General features: G+C 35.9%; 1 long non-coding RNA gene across 2 annotated transcripts in view; it reads right to left on the bottom strand.

The window, feature by feature from the left end:
* The window catches only part of LOC148092590 (uncharacterized), a 201,691-nt gene extending 177,930 nt beyond the window's left edge, over positions 1-23,761 (bottom strand). The window contains exons 1-2 of one of the 2 annotated variants that reach the window (XR_015714917.1): positions 23,734-23,761; positions 8,292-8,352 (exon numbers count right to left, since the gene is read on the bottom strand). This is a non-coding gene — a long non-coding RNA (uncharacterized LOC148092590). Of the gene's footprint in view, positions 1-8,291; positions 8,353-23,277; positions 23,410-23,733 lie in introns of those variants that run through there. The other variant, XR_015714916.1, reaches the window with a different exon arrangement.
* Positions 23,762-23,933: the final 172 nt, after the last annotated feature.

The following is a 23,933-nucleotide window of genomic DNA, read 5'->3' as shown; positions in this document are numbered from 1 at the left end:
GGGCTCAGATTTCACTAGATGTTGAATTAATTAAATCATTATATTTCACATATCTTTTTCTTTTCTAATGGCAATCTCAAAGTTTAGATGTTTTGGAGGAAGATTCGGATTCCTACAATTATTGAAGTTCCTGTGTCGAATTTTACCCTTCTTTTAATTTTAAGAAACTGACTGCCCTGACCAGCGTGGCTCAGTTGGGGCTCTTGCAGGAGGTAACTGATCAGTGTTTCCCTCTCTCTCTCTCTCTCCCTCTCTCTCTCTCTCTCTCTCCACTTCCCTCCCTCCTGCCTTCTCTCCTTTCCTCTCTGTAAAAAATCAGTAAAATTTTTTTAAAAAAAGAAATTGAACATTGCCTCAAAATAATCTTTAATAAATTTTATTTAACATATTTACAGAAATGACTCCTAGAGAACCTATTTTATGGAATAATTGGGAAGTCACATTTCTAGAACATATATTGTTAATGGGTTGATTGCTAATTTAATAATTCAAAAAATTACCAAAGATTCATCTTTTCCTCAGTATTATATGGAGAGCACAAAATTAAAGCAAAGCTGGAGTCCTAAAAATTGTTTTTCAAGGAATTTTTGTATGCGTCATCACTTAAAGTAAGAGTTTTACCACCTGAAAATCTTCTAAGATTAATATTTAGTATTTACTGCAAGATGTATTCTCCAAATTAAAAATGTGCATTCAGGTTAAGTGACATGTGAGCTAAGGAAGCTATGAATGAATAAATAAACATAAATAGATATAACTCACCAGTGTATAATATTACAAATTGCCTTTTCAGACTATGGATCTCTTTAAAACTACTCTCTAAACAAAGGAGAATAAAACACCTTAATCTTCAATAAAGTTAATAGGAAATATGGCCACTTGTAAGATTCAATTGTCAAATACGCTCTGAAAATACAAATCTGAATCAAATGTAAATAAAATATTATATACCAAGTGATAGGTGTATCCAAATGTATTTATAAACATATACATATGTACTCACATATATGAAGTACATGAATTGGAGGAAAGTTAAACCTTAAATCAATGAAAGTAAGAAACAGCATGAGAAGGCCCACATTTATTTAAGAATGGTCTACAGATATAAAGTGTAAAATGTAAATACTGAGATAATTTAAATAACCATAAAATAAGTTATTGAATAAACTACTTATTTTTTTTATTTCTACACCAATCTACCAAATAGCATTACTTCATAACTATATTTTGCTAGATAGTTTGGTGGTCCCATTTTTATTCATTGAATAATGTATATAGACTATAAATAATATATTAATTTTATAATTGTTTTCTTATCTTCAAAATGGGGGCAATTGCTTCTGTCAACTAATATGATGTCTGTGTTTTGTTTATAGTATAATTTATACACAGTTTATCAATGTCTAAATTTTTATAGAGAATGTTAATTTTTCAAATTAATGTGGCTTTTAGGAAAATAGGGAAGTTTGCCCAGTACAGTGTTATCGATTATACAGTAGACTTACAAGTCTGGAAAAGATTTCATGGCTAAAGATCTTGCTTCGGGATAGGTCCAAAGTGGTTAATAAGCAACACAATTTAATAAAAATTTTGATATTTGAAAATTATTACTTACACATCTGGAATTCAAAAGAAAGTTAATAAAAAGTAAAAGCTTTCTTCTGCATGGCCCTTTCTACAAACATGTTAACAAAGTTCCAACATTAGCAGATGTCAGAGCAGAGGAAAAACTACAACCCTTCTTGAGGAAGCTTTCAACTCAGCCCCAGCTTTAACGTGACTCTAACTCCTCCTGTCCTCAAAGGGAGAATGGCCTCTTTGCTGTTTTCTAGTTCTCTGGCACACAGGGTGACCTCATGAATCCAGCTTTTTCACAATATGTGTAAGCAATGCTGCTTTTAAGGCTCAATAAAATATTATACTTCATTTTACTCTTTGATTCTCCTTAATCAACTACTTGAATTTTTGATGCTTATCATCTTTACCTTTTGCATGTTGGTTAGTCTTGGTATTTGATCACCTTCTAAGAAGCTTTTTATTTATTTTTATCTTTACTGTTGAAAGAATTACAAATGTTCCCCTTTTTTCCTCATTGACCTCTTCTACCCCGCAACCACTCCATGCCCCAGGCCTTCACCACACTATTGTCTGTGTCCATGGGTTGTACATTTATGAATATAAATTCTTTGGCTAATCTCTCTCCCCCCACCCACCCACCCCTGCCTTCCCTCTGAGATTAGTCAGTCTGTTCCATGCTTCTATGTTACTAGATCTATTTTGTTCATCAGTTTATTTTGTTCTTTAGATTCCACATATAGGTGAGATCATGTAATATTTGCCTTTCTCTGCCTGACTTATTTTGCTTAGCATAATACTCTCCAGTTCCATCCATGCTGTCCAAAAGGGTGGGAGATCCTTCTTTACAGCATAGTATTCCATTGTGTAAACATCCCACAGCTTTTTTATCCACTCATCTACTGGTGGGCACTTGGACTGTTTCCAGATCTTAGCTATTGTAAATTGTGCTGCTATGAACATAGGGGTGCATAAGTTCTTTCTGATAAGTGTTTTGGGTTTCTTAGGATATATTCCTATAAGTGGGATCACTGGGTCAAAAGGCGATTCCATTTTTAATTTTTTGAGGAACCTGCATGCTGTTTTCCGTAACAGCTATACCAATTTACATTCCCACCAACAGTATACAAGGGTTCCCTTTTCTCCACATTCTTGCCAACATTTGTTATCTCTAGTCTTTTTAAAAAATATACATCTTAACAGATGTGAGGTGATATCTCTTTGTGGTCTTGATTTTCATTTTCCTGATGATTGATTTTGAGCATCTTTTAATATAACCTGTTGATCATTTGTATGTCTTCTGTGGAAAAACGTCTATTCAGGTCCTTTGTCCATTTTTTATATGGGGGGGTTGGTGTTTTTTATATTGAGTTGTAAGAGTGCCTTATATATTTTGGATATTAACCTGTTATAAGTTGTATGGTTTGTAAATATTTTCTCCCATTCCCTAGGCTGCCTTTTCATTTTGTTTATTGTTTCCTTTGCTGTGCAAATCTTTTTAGTCTGATATAATAAAAAGCCAGTTTATGTTAGAGTGAAAAAGAAAAGTTTTGAGCATAGTTTAAAGTTCTAAAAGTTTAAAGGGCAGAGATGTCTTTTAGAATAGAAGACTAAGGGCAGGAGAATCAAGTGTTTTCAACATATGGTAAATACATCTGATCCTGCAAAGGGTCTCAAACAGGACAGATGATGCACAATGTTAATATCCCTAAAAGGAGTTTTCATCTGTTCAAGAGAGTATGCTTCAGAGCAAGAGCATTGCATGAATAAAGAGCCATTTGAGAAAGTTTATTCTTGCTCCAACACTGGAGAGAGAGAGGGTACTGAAGGAAAGTGTACAGGAAGTAGGGAGACCTCTAAGGAGGCTGCTTTAGGAGTTTGACAAATAATGAAAATGTGCTGAAACCTTAACATTCAAAGCAAGAAGGGGCCTTGGAGAGCTTCTAGGCCAATATTCTCCTCTTGCAGCCCATCAAGCAAAACAAGTTCATTTAAAATGTAATTGAAATTGAAACCCTATGTCCAGCAAAAACTTAAGTTCTTTATTTTGTCTGAAGCCAATCTGTTTCTTGTTTATCTAATACCTAGCAATTTAGGTAAAGTTATATTAGAGATACAGATAGAGACATAGAGAGATCTTCAGTTCAAACTGGTCATTTAACAGTCCCTTTAAGTAATGCTCAGTCTCCCATTTGGATAAAAAACTTCAGTCTCATAAGAGCCTCCTCCTACCCAACCCTCCATAAAGTTACAACCATTTTAGGTGTAATATTTTCCTGGTATTGGGGTGAAGGGGCCTCCAGCTTCATGCCAGTCCTTGCACTGGCATCTGCTAGTCTCTAGACTAAAGTTCCTTGTCCTCCTGGTTACTGTTTGCCCCACTGATTTCTGTTGCTGCAATTTATGAGCAGCAAATTTATGGTCCACTCCTTTGGCTAGGATTTTGTTCCCAGAAGAAATTGGCTTCTTCCTTTTGCCAACTCAGCTTTTCCTCAATTCTTACTTGCTTCAGACTTCTGGTTTACCCTGCTGCCTCCATCCATTCCCTGCTGTGATGGTGTTTTGTCAGCCCCTCTTGTGGAATCACCTCACCCTGACTGTCTCTCATGTTAGTGTCCAACCCTCTCCCCTCTCCACATCGGTCAAGGTCTCCCCACTTCAATAGCCTCTCTGAGTCCTAGTTAGGGGAGCAAGGAACAGTTGCATGCCATTGATATGCCATCAACTTCCCAAACTCCTTCAACCTAGGCTAAAGCCAAGAGAGGGAAAATTGGGACACATATTTGACTCCATATTTTCCCTCTTGCTATCCCTTTTGTCCACCAATCCCCAGGCGAAAAAGGAGGTCAGCTCTCCTCTTATTTCCCTAACTCCTTCGCCTACATAAGTCTAAGTTCTATGTTCTTAACCCTTAAATAAATACAACCCGAAAGTAAAAATCTGCTTTCATTCTATGTTGCATAACAGCTGTCTAATAAACTTAAGACTCCCTTCTCCAAACTAACATACTAAAATCTCCTGGTACATCCAAAACCATGAGATACAAAAGGTTCTGCTCCCCTAGGGATTACAACTGGTGAATAACATGGGCTTATAAAGTGCTAGAATATAATATGGTAATTATAGATGTATGCATAAAGCACAGAGGGAGCAAGGTCAATCTTTAAAGTTCATTCCTGACTCTTTGTGATAGAGCATTTTAAAAATGTAATAAAAAATACAGCATTCACCTGAAACTAACAATGTCATATGTCCATTATACCTCAAAAAAATATATAGCATTTACTCATTCAACTTGTGCTGTTCTAGACACTGAGGGCACCGCAGTAATGGCTCTCCTGGAAGATATCATACTTTACTTCTGTATACAAACAGAGACTGACCTGGGAGCATCATGAAATATGTGGGGTGATCAAAGAAGGCATCTTTTGGGAGGTGACCTTTTTTTTTCTTTTCTCTTTTTTTAATATATCTTTATTGATTTCAGAGAGAGGAAAGGAGAGGGAGAGAAAGAGACAGAAACATCAATGATGAGAGAGTCATTGATCAAGCCCACAACCTGGGCATGTGCCCTGACCGGGAATCAAACCCCAATCGCCTGGATCCTAGGTCGATGCTCAACCGCTGAGCCACGCCCGGCCGGGCAAGGAGGTGACCTTTGATGAGAACTAAATGATGGGGAGAAGCCAAGAATGTGAAGATCTGCCTTCCAGGCAGGGGGAACGGTCAGTACAACGATCCTGAAGTGAAAACCAGCTATGACCATAAAGAGGGCCAATGTGACTAGCATGCAGTGTGAGAGGAAAAGAGCCGTGGGGGATGAGATTGGGTGAGTGGGCAAGGGTCAGACTAAGCATGTACTTATAGGTCATGATAAATGGTTGGATTTTGTACTAACTACAATGAAAAAGCATTAGGAGATTTTAAAGATGTGTGACATATGATTTTTGTTTTTAAAAATTCATTGTATAAAAAATAAATTGCAGACATATAAGTTTAAGGAAGAGGAACATAAAATTAAGATCTAGGAGCCTAGTGCCTTCACCAAATAAAAGGGAATTATGCTCCCTTTGTTTCCATGATATTAATTAAGTAATGCTGAGCAGAGAATAGCACCTGAGTCCATCCCATATATTTCCTCCCTTCCATTCATTCATTCTCTCATTCATTCATTCTGCAAACATTCTCTAAGTACCTTTTCTTTCTAGGCACTGATGCTAATCAGCAGGGTATAAGATTATTCCCAGTGCTTTAGGCAGTTCTGATCCCAGGAAATGCTAATGGAAGAACCACTGAAAAATTCCAAACATCCTATATCAAGTTACATCAAACAGCTATGATTTAATATTGTAAATCAGATATCTTCTGGTTCTAATATTTTATGACTCTACGATAATCCTATGTTATTTTGGGGAAGTTTTCAAAAAATTACCACTCTGGCCAGTGTGATTCAGTTGGTTGGTACATCGTCCCATGCACTGAAGGGCCGTGTGGTCAATTCTTGGTCAGGGCACATACACAGGTTATGGGTTCGATCCCCTGTCAGGCGCATATGGGAGGCAACCGATCCATGTTTCTCTCTCACATCAATGTTTCTCTTTCTCTCTCCCTCTCCATTCCTCTCTCTCAAAAATAAAAAAAAATATCCTCCAGTGAGGATAAAAAAATTACTTTGGGAAGTGATATGCATAGAGAAATATGGAAACACAATATGTGGACACATTTTATTCATCATGCTAAAAAACACTTTTTAATAAAAGCATCATGGAAATACATGGTAAAGATTCTAGGAATTTTTTCCAAGATAATTTTTACCTTCTCCTTCAGAGATTTTACCTGCTCTGGTGTGTTTAGAATGCCCAAATTTATACTGTCAGTCCAGTCTTTAGCACAAAATAACTCAATAAATTTTAAATTGGAAAAAAGCAATTTGGATTTATAATCATATGTATGATCCATTTGACATTTGTAAAGGGGCTTTTACATTATTACTTATTCCTGTTGTATTCTCAGAAGAAAATACAATCAGCTAGAGCTCCTAATCCCTACACCTCAACCACATACATATTGAGATCATTAATTGAGTCATTAATGAAAACAAATGTTATTCCAATCTAAACCGAACATCACTGCAATGGGAAATGTTAACTTCTAATGACCTGTCAGCATTAATGAGTTCCTAATAATTCTAAATATATCTGAAGTCTGGAAGGAAGATATTATTGCATCAAGAAACTATATTCTATCAACGCATTTTGTCTCTCATTAGATTTCATAAAACCTGGAAATACTGTGAAGCATTCTGAATTGTGAAAACACATTAGTCAGTAGAAGCACATTAGTCTATCACTCTAATGAACAAGATGACTGGGTCTTGGAACAGAAATGAGTTCTCATGGCCTTCCTGGATCTCTAGGGCCTGTCCAAAATCTGGCAAGCCAAGCCCAAAACACTGCTTAAATAGAACATAATTTTGTAAAACAGATGCCCAGAGGATGACTCTGTGTTTAAGTACCAATTCACCATCTTAGCAGCATCAGGCCGAGGAGTTCACCAGCACAAACCACAAAAACATATGCCAAGATGGCTTGTCCTTCAAGCCAAGACATGCACAGTCACAGCAGAACATACCTAAGTGGTATGACTTGAGAGTCACCAAAAACGTTGGTAAGACAAAAACAGGTCTAATAAATAAAATATTTATTTTTAAAAATAAAGCCAAGATTATTGAAACTACCAAATTTTTTAGCAAATTTTTTTCAGAATTGAAGAGTAAACATTAACTTGGTTGCCCACACATGCTAATGCAGAAAAGGCTTCAAAAGAATGGAGCAGAAGATGACTTAGAATTAATGAGAATCAAGTCAAATCCAGCTGCTGCTGCCTAGCAAGGCATGGCCATAAGGTTGGGATGGAGGAAGGAGGGAAATAAGGTCATGAAGTAAGGGCTACAGACAGAGAAAAGCCAAGCATTAAAAGTTGGGATAAGAAGCTATCCAAACAGACTGATGGTTCTCAGAGTAGGTGGCTCAGGGGTGAGGGGTAGGTTGGGGGACTGGGTGAAAAAGGTAAAGGGATTGAGAAGTACAGATTAGTAGTTACAAAAGAGTCATGGGGATGTACAGTAAAGCATAGAAAATACAGTTAGCCTGGCCAGCGTGGCTCAGCAGTTGAGCATCCACCTATGATCCAGAAGATCTCAGTTTGATTCCTAGTCAGGGCACATGCCCGGGTTGCAGGCTCGATCCCCAGCATGGGGCATGCAAGAGATGGCCGATCAATGACTCTCATCATTGATGTTTCTCTCCCTCTCCCTCTCCCTCTCCCTCTCCCTCTCCCTCTCCCTCTCCCTCTCCCTCTCCCTCTCCCTCTCCCTCCCCCTCCCCCTCCCCTCCCCTCCCCCTCCCCCTCCCCCTCCCCCTCCCCCTCCCCCTTCCTCTCTCTGAAATCAATAAAATATATTTTTTTAAAAAAGAAAATACAGTCAATAATATTGTAATAACTATGTATGGTGCCAGTTGGGTACTGGAAATATCAGAGGGAACATAAATAAAGTATATGATTGTCTAACCACTATGCTGTACACCTGAAACTAATACAAAATAATACTGAATGTAAACTGTAATTTAATTTTTTTTAATATGAAAGAAAGCTATACAACACAGTGGGTGCCCTGCTCAAAAGTCACAAGAAAATGCGGTGTACGCTATGCTCACCTATATCCCAAGGTTAGTGATCTCAACCATCAGTTCCAAACTGTAGTCTTCACTCTACAGTCTAAATGAATGAAAGAAAAGATCAAAGGTAAAAACAGGTAGTCAGTACTTAGAATCCATTTGCCTGATTTATTTAGTAAATTATTTATAACAAACTAATAAGGCATCAGTAATTTACTTTTGGAATTCATTAAAACTGAACTATTTTCATGTTCTAAAAACTGTCACTGTGAGGTGAGATGCTAATTTCTTAAAATAGTAAAGTTCTCCCTTTGGTCAACAGGTTTGTTTAGTTTAAATGTGAGTTTACTAAAGTTGACTTAAAGGTAAGTTATTAGCCATGGAAATTAGTGGTTGCTATTTTCAAAGATTTTTTAAAACTACTTATTTTTTTAAATGTATCAAAAGCAATAGCACTACTTTGAAAGTAACAAATGCTCTAAGATTCATATGCTCTGGATCTTTTAAGATGGTGTTGAGGTGTAATCTGAAATGGAGGTAGAATGGTAAAACACCTACTAATCCTGTTTTCCATGCACAGCATCTGACAGACACACTATATAGGGAACTCATATAGTTTAATGCTGGAGCTTCACAGGTTCCTAGGCTGTATGGCAGTGAGAATTATGGAGGACATCTCTGATTTGTAGCTATGGTCACTGACACTTATAAACTTAAAATGAGAACCCAATGCTCCCATTAAATAAGAGAAATTAATTTGCTAATGCCTTAGACAAATGCTGATTGATCAGGATCACAAAGGAGAGAACCAGGGTGAACAAGGTGATATATGAACAAAATAGCAGTCTAGTGTCTCAGAAGAGTTGATGTGCTAGGTATAATTTACTCTAGATTCCCTTATAAGAAGAGAAAGTAATTATCTGATACATTAAACGTACTATTCTCAGAGGCCATCCACCAGATTTCTCACACTAGTATACAGAACAGGGTTGTTTGTTCTGAGAAGAGGGATTTAAAAGGCCTTCTTAGGTATGCTACTCATTAAATCTTCTTTCTTATTTCTAGAATATCAAAAAGAAAATATTAAAACTTGCTTTAAAAATGATTTATATCACATTAGCTCACTCTACATGGTAAAATTGTTTAATTTGTTTTTGTTGATGCTATTGCTAATTGCCCCCTAGTCCTTTCTATTTAAATGAATATGTTTTCCTTACATTATTTCTGTGTCTCAATATTACTAAGTTTCACATCATTTTGAAATGGTGTTCCCATTAGGTAACTAGTCTAGGTAAGTTATTAATATCCAATTGAGATATTAGTTTATCCTTTATTAATGTATTTCTTTGCTATGTTAACACAATAATATTCCTCTGATCCCACTATTTTAAAAGTAAAATAATTTGAGCAAATTTAATATTAAATTTAATATTAAAATGTATACAACCATTTTTACTTTTATGTACCGTTATAAAATACATAAAAAGTTTAGACACTAAGCTTAATTCAACCCCTCGAAATTCCATATAAACCTGGAAAGAAAAACAGAAGAATATAAAAAACTGCCAGTGCAGTCCTAACTATTGTATTATGGGGTAACAACATATTTGACAAATAAAACAAAGAGGTGGTAGATTCCATCTCTGAGATAGTATCATCTCAGGCAGTACTAAAATTTGACTAAGTTCAGAAATTTCCAAGACCATCAAAATGCTTTTATTGCTAAAATCTTTAAAAATCTGTTTTAGTGTATATTCCTACCACAAATTACAATCTTATCCTTGTACTTCTCCTTAGTCTAAAATCAAGCTCTTCCCCCTACTAATAAGCTCCACCAGAAAACGCACTCCTTGAGATCTTATAAGAAATTTTTTATATGGAAAAAATTCTCTAACTAAACATGATTGACCCAGCACTTACCTCTAGCCATGTGACTAGGAAAACTGTTTGAAAACTGGTTTAGACTGCATTACTTATATATTAAAAGCCACTTGCACATGATGTTATTCAAATACAAGATGCCAATAAACAGCTATTAATTTGATACTTCAGTTTCTAAGGTGTGGGAAGTTCACCAGTGATGATGCAAGATCATAACATTGTTCAGGCAAAGAGCCCATTGACAAATTACCACAAAATTGAAAAAGATGGAGCTGTAATTTATAGGAGTTGAAGACACTGAAAGGATCACTTGCTATAAACTCAGAGAAAAAATAATTGTAATTGACTTGCCTGTTTTAACCCAGATATCTACTGAGTGTGTATTAAGTTGTACCATCTGTGCTGGCCACGTTCTTCCAAAGCAGAAAATGCAGTGAAAATTTGTTAAGGTGTTTTAAGATTTAATACTAAAATTTTTTTCAAAACTATTGTTTTTCAACCATTTTTAGGTTATTTGCTTCAAGTAACTGTTCAAACTCCATCTCTGTAAAAGTTTTCTTATAAAGTGTTTAGTTAAAAAGGTAAACAGTTGTAGGAAGTGTGTGATAAGAAAAAACGGCAAAGTTTTTAAATCCTTTGCCTTTAGCCTGGAAAGTGTAAGAATGAGGAGGAGGTGGAGGGGAATGTTGACATCACTCAAAACATAGCTACAGCTGTTTTGCATCAAAAGAAACGTTTTTAAAATGTGCTAAAAGCTGAGTTCGAAATAACTAAAAAAGGTTCACCTTGAAAAGGATATCCACCTTTTTCAAAACTCAGCTTTCTAAGCTATTATGTTACTTGGCATTGTTTTAATGTGACTACGCTCTAACATTTTAATCACAAAAGACAAGACTCTCTGCCTTTGAAAAATCCAAAATCCTTCATTAACACAGCAACTGTGTATAATTAAGAATGTAAATGGACTCAAGAGACAGATTCCACTTCCAGGTCCTCTGTTTATGAATCACCTACCCAGAGACATAATTTTAATGGAAATGATATTTTTTTCTAAAGCAACAAGTAAATTAACTTGCAGGACTACTACAGAAAGACGCTTCTTTACTAGCACTGTTGTACTGAGCAAACACATTCTCCATTTTCTTTGCTTTAAGACATCTGTAACAGTTGACATGTAGTAAAGAAATGAGGGTTTCTCTGTTTTTCATTTTCTGGGAAAAGGGAAATGTTAAGGTTGCCTTTCCAGTAACAGGAACTTAAACTCCAGATCTTGTTATGGTAGTAGTTTAAAGATCCTCCGCTAAGTTTGGATGCAGTATTTTTGATGACGAAAGTAGAATGCATTACCTAAAGCTGTTCAAACCACAACTGAATTGGCTGGTTCTGTTTACCTGGACCCCTAGATCCAGATTCACGTGCTCAATTTAAATATCAAGGTGGTTAAATAAAGCATAGAACCAAGATTTTAGCTGAACCTAACTCCCAACTCCTGCGTACTTTCCACCACTGTGCTTTGTCTAATTGTACAATTAGATAGCTGTCAACTCGAAATCCAAAGACCCTAGTTATCATGAATAAAATTCCAAATCCATAATTAAGGGACATAAGTTCATTTCAAATGTATTTGTATGCATGTTCTCTAATCAGTTTTCTTGACTGAATTCCAATTTAATGAACTTCTTTACTCTGGAATGAAAATAGGACAGGATTTTATTTCCTTTGCATTTATTGGGCACCTACTATGGTCCAAGCAGTTTCAGACCCTGGGGATGTGGAGGCACACAGATCTCAGTCTGTGTCATTAACACTTTAAAGACTGGAGATGTGCGCACTATTTAACCTTTCTATAAGTTTCAGTTTTCTCATCTGCAAATAGGAATATTACTGCTACTTTGCAGGATTGTTGGAAGGATTGAAGATACAAACTATGTATGTGTAAAGTCCCTGTCACATAGTGGGCACTCAATAAACTGTTACTATTATTGTGATTTTCTATTTTACTTTTTTAAAAACTGTGACGGCCGGGCGTGGCTCAGCAGTTGAGCATCGACGTAGGATCCAGGAGATCGGGGTTCGATTCCCAGTCAGGGCACATGCCTGGGTTGCGGGCTAGGCAGCCGATCAATGACTCTCTCATCATTGATGTTTCTATCTCTCTCCCCCTCCTTTCCTCTCTCTGAAATCAATAAAGATGTTTTTAAAAACAAAAAACCTGTTATTCTTCCTCACACATAGTCATTTGGTTGGATAGAATTCCAAGTTGGTGCCATCTGTGAGTATGTTTTATATCTATATAAACTTTTCATCCTTTGTACATTAAAATTAAATGCAGAATAATCCTGTAGGTATAGATAACTTCAGCTCAGTTGTTTCATATTTGTGAAAATATCACCATTTAATAACTGATGTAAAAATAGGGTTAAAGCAACCTGCAAAATAGCAATAAAGTTGGGTTTAAATAAAACTGTTTATATTTAATTCCCTCTACTTTCTGATAGAATAAAAAGTTTTATTAGAAAATAAATAAATAAATAAATAAATAAATAAATAAATAAATAAATAAATAAATAAATATCAAGATGAAATCCACTCTAATATAGGGAGGGGTGTAAAAAATTGTTTATAGTTTTATTTATTTAGCACAAAGAATCCATTTCAAGTCAAAAAGCCATTGTTGTTTCTAAGTGAAGGACAAAGGTAAATGAATATAAATCTGAGTAAAAATAATACTAAGTTATCTGAAATAAGAGGCTATAGCTCAAACTGAAGCTAAAGGTAAGTTAATTCTATCCCACAGACATTAATATCCTAGTCATTGTATTATATACCATAATGCCTGGACATACACAGTTTTCCTTTTCACCTCTCAGATGGTATGTTCAAAGAAAGTACATAGATTAGCATTACTAGCATTACTATGTAACTAAAGTTGGCATACTATAGTCACACTCTTAAAAACATGTGTGACAATCAAAACATCAAGCTGTATACCTTAAATGTATAGAATTTTTATTGGTAAATTATACCTCAATAAAGCTTTTCCTTTTAAAAAGAAAAACCCAACTATTAATTCTTAATACTTTCCTAAAGACCACAGGATATAAATCATAAAAAGGAAAGCAACCCAAAGAATAAAACTCTGTGACCATAGTGACCTTTAATAGTCATTCTTTAAACTGGAATATGATATAAATGCACCAAATCAACACATTCTACGTCTTAAACTTACACAGTGCTATATGTCAATTACATCTCAAAAAATATAATAAGAATTTTTAAAATAAAGATATTGGAATATAATAAAAATTAAAATGCCATGATTCATACATACTATTTCATCTTTTGACTGCCAGCCTTACTTAAAATCATCTTTCTAAACACTGTACAAAAGCCATACAAGACACAATCACCACCTCTGCTATTTCCTTGACCTCATGTAGAACTGAACCACAGTGGTGTGTAGTGATGAAAGGCACTCCATGCAAATTCCGACACAATTACTTAACCACATTATCCTGTGTTATCCAGGAATATCTGTGAATCTATCAGGTGTTTTAATGTAATGGACTGGATTATTTATTCAACTGATCCTCTTGACTTTGGTGGTAGAAACCCAGCCCAGACAGTCAAAGGAAAATGAAATAACTGAGGGTGTCCATGATCTGAGTACTTTACAAGTTTAATTTTTATGACTACAGTCATTTACCTGAAAAGCAGCACAAATCCATTCCCTTATTTGAAGTTTTGTTTATAAAATTTTCACTTTGTGGCATTTATTCTTGTTTAGTGATATGCTTCTTTCTAAAAGTCACTGTTATTTATTGTTTCGACATAAAATTACACTTACAAAATGTCACAGGATAGATTCTGCTCACAGACTTATAAAAATATACTTACATTTTATTGATTTTTATAAATCCACTCAATGCTAGGACATAGGCCCTAGTACAATGATTATCAACCTTTTTCATCTCATATACAAATTACTAAAATTCTATGGCACACAAAAAATATATTTTTTGCCAATCTGACAAAAAAAAAATGGTATAATTTTGATTCATTCACACTGAATGGCTATTGCTGTGTTGGCTGTCATTTTTTTATTTAACAATCTAAGGGAAAAGAGGTCAATGCCCCTGACTAATTAGTCAGGTGTTGCATGTTTTAAACATTCTTGTGGCACAGAGGTTGAAAAGTACTGCCTTAGTAAATCAGAAATAGAAGTCTAATTGCTCAGTTAGCATTGTTCCACAGTATTGTGTAATGAAACAAGAAAATTATCTTTAGTTTCTTCTTAATACTGTCTTTTAGAAGTCCTAGAGATGACAGTTAGATTGTACTTCTAATTGGAAGGTGAGGAAACCTTAAGAAATTCCAAAATTTCAGATTAAAACTACCAATTAATTCTTTAAAAACGCTTCACTTCATCCAAAAAATAGAATTATTTTAATGTAAAAAATAAAAAGAAAATCTTTATAATACTCCTTTATAAGATTGAATTTATTTCTGACATTAAGAGCCAATTATTTTTTCAAGTGGCTTTCATAAATGAAATTACTGAAGCTTTACTGTTTATTTATGAAATCACTCAAGCAGACTAGCAAACCTAAAGAATGTCATAATAATTTTCTATCCACTCCATGACCACAGTTTGATGGAAATTTTAAAATGGAAAGTAGAGCACTTAGAATCTGTTTGTTTTAGAATTACAATTCAGGTTGAAAAATAAAGAGGGAGTTCAATGTCAGGCATTAAATGGAAGAGAGCAATATGAATGCTTCCCTCTTAATTTAGAAGTATGTTTTATTCTGATCCAACAGAAAAATAAAATACATTAAAAAATTATCATGTCTCCCTGGCTGGTGTGGCTAAGTTGGTCGAGTGTCATCCCATGCACCATAAGGTTGCTGGTTTCGATTCCCAGTCAGGGAACATGCCCAGGTTGTGGGCTTGATCCCTGGTCCGGGTGCAAACGGGAGGCAACTGGTCAATGTTTCTCTCTCTCGCTCCTTCTCCCTTCTTCTCTCTCAAAAAATCAATAAAAAACATTATATATATCTTTATATATATATATTCTCAAGCCAAACTTCCAACATTTTTAAAGATATCCACATACGCCCCAACAAATAACATCACTTATTTCCACGTAACTAAGACTGTAGTGTCAAGACCAAAAGTGTATGATTTGAGAATAAAATAAATATTAAAACCAGAAGTAGAAAATTTAACTTATTTTTATAAAATAGAAAAACAGTAATATGTATCTTTAAAAATAGCTAGTGAAACACTTCCATCAGTGATTCAAAAAGCTAGACAAAATAACATGGAATTTAATTTTTGAACAGTTTCTCCACAAACACTAAATTTGGCTTTATTTTGAGGAAAATACTATATTGATAATTCAATCATTTCTGTTACATTTAATATATACTAGGGCTATTGTTTAGTCGAGTTGGCCATTAATAAAGGTCAAGTTAATTAATTACAATACAACATTATAATTACTTACCTGTATTGTAATTATACAAATGCATTATATACATTTTTCACTAAAGCTCTGCTTCTTAATCTAAAAGCCAAATATCTATGCACGTGAATGATTAAATATAAAGAAAAATTCAAGGAGGTTTTTTATGCTTACATAACAAAGCAAACGTTATGTGAATAAATATGGAATTGCATAAACTTTTAGTTAATTGATGCATTTTACTGACATGTAGAGGGTAACTCACTGACTTTAAGAATATCAGCTATTCTGATATCTATCTTAATTTTTACCATGCAGAAAAAAAGTCATACATTACCACTTTGAAGTAACATAAATTAAAACTTTATCATAATCAAAGCATGCATCAAAACCTTAAAACTATAATCACTAATTTTTAATTAAAGATTTTACATTTATATCTCCAAACCTTTAGCCATAATTAAATCTGGTCTCACCCTTCTTTCTATTCTCATCACCTAATCCCCCCACCAATGTGTATCTGTTAAGAAGACCATACCAGAGTTCTTCATGTTCCACAAACCATTCCATTCTGCTGCCTACAAAATCTGCTTTCCCCTCTCACTGCCTAGAGAAATTCCCCTCCATCATTCAACGCCTAGATCCAATATCATCTCTGTAAAGCCTTCCTTAGTTCTCCAGAATTATGGGTTGGCTCTTCTGTGGTGTCAGAGGTTTTTATTTTGTGCTTCTTTTCTAAGTTACATTGACTATTCCTTAAGACCAGGATCTGTCCATAAAAATTCCTTTTTTGAGCCTAGCATAGTACCTGAGGTACGCCCTAAACAAATAACTTTGAAAAGAGGAAAGGACAGGACAGAGGAAGAAAATACAAAGAAAGTAATTAGATGTTATTTCTAATAACTCTACCTTTTTTTGGGGGGGGGGATTATTGGAAGCACATTATCATTTGTGCTCTATTTATAAACTACCACCAACATAATTCAGATGTTGGAAGACTTTTTCATATATAATGCTTTAACATCTGCCATCACAGCAGTGAAAACGTGTGTAGGTGCTGCACAAATATCTGCCTTGGCTACTAATCTTCAAATAAATGAAAGTTCAGAGTTATTTTTTAAATGATAATAGTAAGATCTAGTTTGGTTTTAAGAAAACTTGTATTATTAGAGTAAACAGCATCCTAACTAAAGAACAAAGCTTATAAGGAAGAAAAGAAAATCATATAGTTATAAAGGAAGGAGTTTAAAGCAGGACTTAACTTTTATTTGGGGCAACTGTTTCCCAGGAATGAATTGCTACATGCTAATTAGGTCAAAGACACTAGATTCTCTGGTTCTCCAGAGGCCTTTTTCTATTCAAAAGGGCTTTCAAAATAAAGTGTGGGTGGAAGCAGAGGCTAAGGAACTGTTCCTTCGTGCACCAAATGCATTCTCAGAGTACTAACATCTGTTTCAGTTTACATACTTTAAGTATGACTTTATACATGGAAATTAAACCTCGGCAACATGCCTAAGAAGCCTGTCTGCAAAAGAACTACGTGTACCATCAACAGCTGGAATTTGTATAGGTCCACATTCTCTAAAGCATAATATCCTGTGAGTCACCAATGACCCCAGTCTCAAAACCCAAATGTCAAAGACAGCGCCAAATGCTCATGAAACTTTCATAGTAGAGAGGAATAAGTCAGTGAGGGGAGAGGAATCTGAATCCAAAATAATATGGAGGAATTCTAGAATTTAAAGAGACGCTTTCTTTGTAAATAAAGACAAAGATCCAAAATTTTTTAAATTTCCTTATATTAAAAAAAATACTCATTTAATAATAATCCACTAAGCTTGCTTCTCAGACATTAAAAATATTTTTTCAATGTGCTAATAGGATAATTACAATTTCTGGTAAACTGAAGTATAATACATCTGCAAAAATAATGACGCACCTTTGCTGCCACCATGTGGTACATCCGTATTTTTTGAGTTACAGTTTAACTGAATAATGTTCAATAGGTATTTCTGAGGCCACCTTCATCCCCTCAGACCTCTGGTATGTAAATACTATTAAAGACTTTAGGAATATGGGGTCTTTTCCCAGGTAATTTACATACTAGTGATTCATCAATCAATAAAAGTAACTAGGGGCCTACAATGCAGCAGCATTCATTGCATTATGATATCCAGAAGAACAATATATCATCTTGCCTCCAAAGAGCATGTCTGTTAACATAAAACATAGGCAAATCAAGCATTAACGTGGAACAACTCAAGAGCAATTATATAATAAAATACCAATGAAAGGTAAAGCAAATTTTAAGTGCTCTGAGTAGAAAAGAAGGAAGATACATAGAATGTGTTCATGTAAGAGAACTGAGAAGTTTTAAGACTCTCGGAGAGTATTTAGGTATGCAAAATAAAAACAAGGGCATTTCAGATAAAAGTAACATTATATAAAAGTATGGATCTAAAATCGTCATGGAATGCTAAGGAGACCACACCCATAGTAAAGTTAGTAGAGGTGAGAAAAAGAGAGATTAGAAAGATGAATCAGGACACTTAGTGGCAGTCTTTCAGCCAGGTCGAGAAGCTTGGATTTTAGCCTACAAGTCATGGGGAGTCACTGATTCAATATATCAGGAATTTCTTTTCCATTGTAAATGTAATCCCTCTGACACATAAGTGTCTATGAGTTTGTATGAAATAATTTATTTCCCAAATTGAGATTAATCTAGTAGCTCAGATACTTTAATCTCTCACTCTGAGTAAGTAATATGAGGTAACAGAGCCCTGAAATTAAGGTCAACCAACAAATAACTGCCAAATCTCTGGGGGAGGGGAGGAGATAAATATTAAAAAGGATGGTGACTGAGCCCAAGGAGATGTGAAATCTTCTTCCTAATATTTTACTGATATCTTCTGTTCTGAGAGGATGGGTGTGAATCATATGGAAGGAGAAGAATCCTAACAAAGAAGAAAGAAGAAATTGACAATCACAGGCCACTTTCACAGCAGAGTGTAATGTAGTGGGTGTTGGCAAGAGGTACCATCAGGTAAAAGAATGAAGGATTGGGACAACTGCCAGGTGAGACTCAGATGTCCAGGTAAAAGTAAATCCAGCATTGACTCTATTTGCTTTAAATGGCTGATGTAAAAATTTTAAGAAAAATAGAAAGCTTATTGTGTGTCATATGTTGTTGGATGCTATACTGATTTGTTCTTAAAAATGAATTTACAGTGCATCATGACAAATGAAGGCTCTCCAGGGTGAGGTTCAAATAACAGTTCCTCAATCTCAGCATTTGCAAAATCCTGGGGGAAACTTACATACAGCCCTCTCAAGGAAAATCAGTAATTCTCAATGAAATACAGTAACAATTCATCTTGTAAATGAAAACATCCTCTTAATTTAACATAATATACACAGATGTTTCTGCTCACTAAAAAAAAACAACAAAAAAAAACCAACAGCTCTTTATATTACTATCCAAAGCAGCAAAAGTTTCCCTTTATTCTCCTTCAGCTCTCAAACTAATTCCTAGAACCTAATGATGCCCCCAAAAAGCTTCATTCCAGAGAGAGCCTTCTGCCCCTCAATGGCCATTCCTTAGTGACTGGACACAGCTACATTAGATATTAAAGTCTTTTCTTTAATTTGGATATTTTGTATACAAGTAAAATCCATAGGCAGGATTTTCTCTGTGTGATAGAAAAGCAACATGAGGATCTATCCAAATATTAGGATTAAAAATTAGGGATCAACAAAAACAAAGAAATAAGAGTTCCCTCCCATTGTTAAGCATCAGCAGAATATAACAGAAAGAACTCTAAACTGGGTTTATCTTGTTATTCTTATTCTGGCCTCTTAAGATATAAGCCTAATTAAATAATTTTCAGTCTTTTGTCATCTAAAAAATACCATTTAAAAATATAAATTTTTCTCTGAATATTGCTTTCTTTGCAGTTTTGATGTTAGTGCTCTCATCATTTATTTCTATTAGTGCTGTGCTCTATTTTGATTATACTTTAACTTCAGTCATTTAGGGAAAAGTTTTAATTTCCAAATGTATAATTTGGGTTTGTTTTCTTCATTGTTCTCTTGGCAATTATTTTGTTCTAAATTTCCAATTCTGTTGAACTGTGGTCAACAAATATGGCTGGCATGATCTACTATTGGGGATTTATTTAAATAGTCCTTTTTTTATAGTTCTACACTTGTAATCTGTATGGTTTTAATAACCAATATCACCTCAATAAATTTAATTTAAATAAATAAATAAAATCTTTATGATCTAAATGATGGTCTGTTTTGTGAATATTACAGTGTGTGTTTGGGGGCAAAGTATGTTGTCTGTTGGGTATGTATGTAAATTAGGTCAATCTACCTAATTGTATTATTGACACATTCTACATCTTTACTTTTCTGACAACTTGATCAGCTGATTTGTGATCGCCAGTTTCACCTTTCATTTCTATCAGTCTTTTTTTTTATGTAGTTTGAAGCTGTATTGGTAAATCATAAAATGTTCATGATTCATATTTTTTTGATGGAATGTATCCTTTAAAATATAAAAGTACTTATTTGGTCCTTTGAAGAACTTTTTCCCTAAATTATACTGACTTAAATATTGTTAAACCTACATTTCATTTACAGCATTTTTCTGTTATATTTTTTTCCTGCCCTTGTTTTCAAACTTTCTGTATCGTGTACTTTACTATGTCTTTTGAAAACATGTTTGTAGGTGATTGGATTTGCAATTCTGCTAATATTCTTTGTCTATTTTTCTATGGAGTTGTTTGGGGTAGGCAGCAGGTGGGGGAGACAAACAAATGAAAAAATGTCTAACATCAGTAGTCATTAGTGAAATGAAAATTAAAACAATGAAATCCCACTATAAATCTGTCATAATGGCTAAAATATAAAATATTGACAACACTAAACGCTGACAAGGATGTGAAGCAACTAAAACTTTCTTATATTACTAATTGGAATGCAAAATGGTAGAGAACTCTGGGATAACAGTCTGGCAGTTTTTTAAAAAATTAAACATATTATTTGACTCAGCAATCCCACTTGTTAGTACTTAGCCCAAAGAAATAAAACTTATGTTCACACAAAACCTACAAATGAATGTTTAGAGCAGTAACATTCATAATTTCCAAAACTGAGGGGGTGGGGGGGACAAACATCTTTCAACAAAAGAATGAGTAAACAAACTGTGGATTATCCATACAATAGAGGACCACTCAACAATAAAAAAATAAAAATAAAAAAGGAAATCATTGATCTACACAACATGAATCTCAAATGCATTATGCTACATGAAAAAAGCTAGATGCAAAAGGTTACAGACTATATGATGCTGTTTTATGACTTTCTGGATAACGCAAAACTGTAGAAACAGAGAACAGATCAGGGGCTGCCTGGCATTATGGTTAATTTTATGTATCAATTTAACTGGGTCATGGGGTGCCAAGATATTTGGATAAACATTATTTCTAGTTTGTCTATAAGGGTATTTCTGGATGAGATTCACGTTTGAATCTGCACTCAATAAAACAGATTCCTCAATGTGAGTGGGCATCATTCAGGGCCCATTAAGGGCCTGAACAGAAGGAGAAATAGAGAATTCATTCCTTTTCTACCTGACTGCTGAGCTGGTACATCGGTCTTCTTCTGCACTCCCATGGTTCTCAAGGCCTGACCCAGGCTGGATTATACCACACCTGCTTTCCAGAGTGTCCAAGTTGCAAACGGCAAATTGTGGGACTTTTCAGCCTCCATAATTGAATGTGCCAAGTCCATTTAATAAATAAATAAGTGCATAAATGCATAAATGAATAAATAAATAAATAAATAAATAAATAAATAAATAAATAAATAAATAAATAAATCCTATTGGTTCTGTTTTCCTGGAGAGCCCTAATTAATAAAGATTTTGCTACCAAGAATGGATGCTGTTGTAACTAACAAATACCTAAAAATATGGAAGCAGCTTTGGGGCTCAGTAAGGGGACAGGCTGGAAGACTTTTAAGGTGTGTGTCAGAAAAAGTCAATTTTGCCATGAAGCAATTTTTTAAGATGATAATTCTGGTTAGGGCTCAGAAAGAAAAGAGGAAAGTTATGCCCGGCCGGGCGTGGCTCAGCGGTTGAGGGTCGACCTAGGATCCAGGCGATCGGGGTTCGATTCCTGGTCAGGGCACATGCCCGGGTTGTGGGCTCGATCAATGGCTCTCTCATCATTGATGTTTCAATCTCTCTCCCTCTCCTTTCCTCTCTCTGAAATCAATAAAGATACATTTTTAAAAAAAGAAAAGAGGAAAGTTAGAGAAAGTCTGGTACCTGTCAAAGGTGCTCAGCTTCCCTTCTCAACAAATGAGTCAAACTTTCCTTGCTCTCCTCTATCAAATGCCTAGGGAAGTATCTGATGGTTGACCACCACATGCAGAGAGTATCTGGCCACCTTCTATTATCTTCAATATTACATTGATTCTTTCCAATCCTCCAAACACTTCAGAAAATTTACTTGTGTTTTAGTGTTTGAGGGCCAGTCAACAAAGACTGATGCATGATACACAAATGCCAGTATATGAAAGGAAATACTGGACTCCAGAAGCAAATTCATCACACAATTCTTGACAAAGTGAAGCTCCACATTATGATCTAAATTTTAAATAATGGACTACACCCCCCTTTCTGTTGTTGCTCATTGAAGCAGTATTTATAAGCAATTTTGTTTGCCTTACGTCATGTCATCAGTCCTTTTCTCTTCTGATTTCCTCTTCAGAAATCATATTCACCTATAATACTCACTCTCCTTACGGATTTTCCCCAAGCTTTAGATTAAAAAACTAAATGTTCCCTGTTGGGGGTGCTATTAGTTATTCCTCCTGGTTTCCCCAGTGACATGTCTCAATTCCACAAAACATTCCCTCAAAATAAAAAGAAGTGCATATATCCTTCAACCCTGCGATACCTACTCTAGGAATCTCTCCTCCGGCAATACTGTAATAAAAGCGAGTCCCGGAGCACCACACGCCACTTTCAGAAGGTGGAAGTGGCTGAAGACCACCTTGGAGCGGACGATTGACTGGGGGCACATTTACTCTATGAAATACTATGCAGGCATTAAAAAGGAAATAAGATCTGTGTGTGCGTGTGTGTGGTGTCCCCCAAAATTGTACACACGCACACTTTGAATAATTACAAAAGCAGTGTTTATTAAAACACATTTCCTTTTCGAAACTGAGCTATCACCTGTGTATATACATTTGTGTGTGCATTTTTTGGGGACACGACATACAGACACACACACATACGCTTTCACATCTATATACAGAGAAAAAACCTGTCGTGCACAGCACTGAAGAACGTTGTCCTATACCTGGAAACGCGGCAGCCGGCAACACACCGCACGCTTAATGACGGAGAGATACTCATGGGTCGGAGGGGCGGGGGCCATTCTAATCCTCTCTATTGGTTTATTTTACCTCAAATCTGTATTAACGTTGAAATGTTTTAAAGTATCACTTTTTAACCTGCACAACTCTAACCAGCATATATTCATCGGGTTAAAAAATAAACCTCCTCAGAGAAAACTATCCTCCCTCATATTGCTTTTTATTTTCAGTCTGTTTCACTGTTTTATTTTCTTCGACACACCACCTGTGATTACTTTGTCTAACCTTGTTACGGTCTCTCTCCCCTGCAAGGGAACAGGGCGGGGTGCCGTCGGCCTCGCGCGGTCGCACGCGAGGTCTCGCAGCGACCGTGCGCCTCCAGGAACGCTGCAGGGCTGGGCCGTTTCCAACGACAGGTGCCTTCCCGCCGGGCCGCGCGCTACGCTCGGAGGGACGGGACAAAGTCACGGCTCAGGAAGGGGGCGAACAGCAGAGCCAAGACCTCAACCGCGCCTCAAAGAAACAAACTGGCAAGAGACGCTGGCGTCGTCTCCTAGCGCCCGAATCCTAGTGACCAGGAGAGAGAGGAGGCGGGAGGGGGGGCGGGGAGAGGAAGAACTGGAGGTCACGTGATTCGTAACGCGCCCCGCCCCCCTTTCCGGCGGAAAGGAAAAAGCTGTAGAGTCAGCTCGACAAGGCCGGAGAGGGATTTATCTGTGCTAAATAAGAGCTGAGAGGTACCCAATATAAATGTATTGTCTCCGGGTCTGTTTCGCTTTCCCTTGCGTTCCGACTTGACGTTGCCCAAACCAAAGATGGCGGCACCGGCGCTGTGTCCTACCACAGAGACGCAGGCCTAGCGGAGCCCGCGCGCGGCCGCAGTGCGCACCGTCCTATCACGCGGCCCCGGTGTGGGAAGTCGGGGGCGGGGCCGCCACCGG

Source organism: Miniopterus natalensis, chromosome 8, assembly GCF_054644295.1.
Source record: "Miniopterus natalensis isolate mMinNat1 chromosome 8, mMinNat1.hap1, whole genome shotgun sequence".
Taxonomy (NCBI): domain Eukaryota; kingdom Metazoa; phylum Chordata; class Mammalia; order Chiroptera; family Miniopteridae; genus Miniopterus; species Miniopterus natalensis.
The sequence above is the reverse complement of the archived record's forward strand: the minus strand, read 5'-3'. Positions and strand labels throughout refer to the sequence as shown.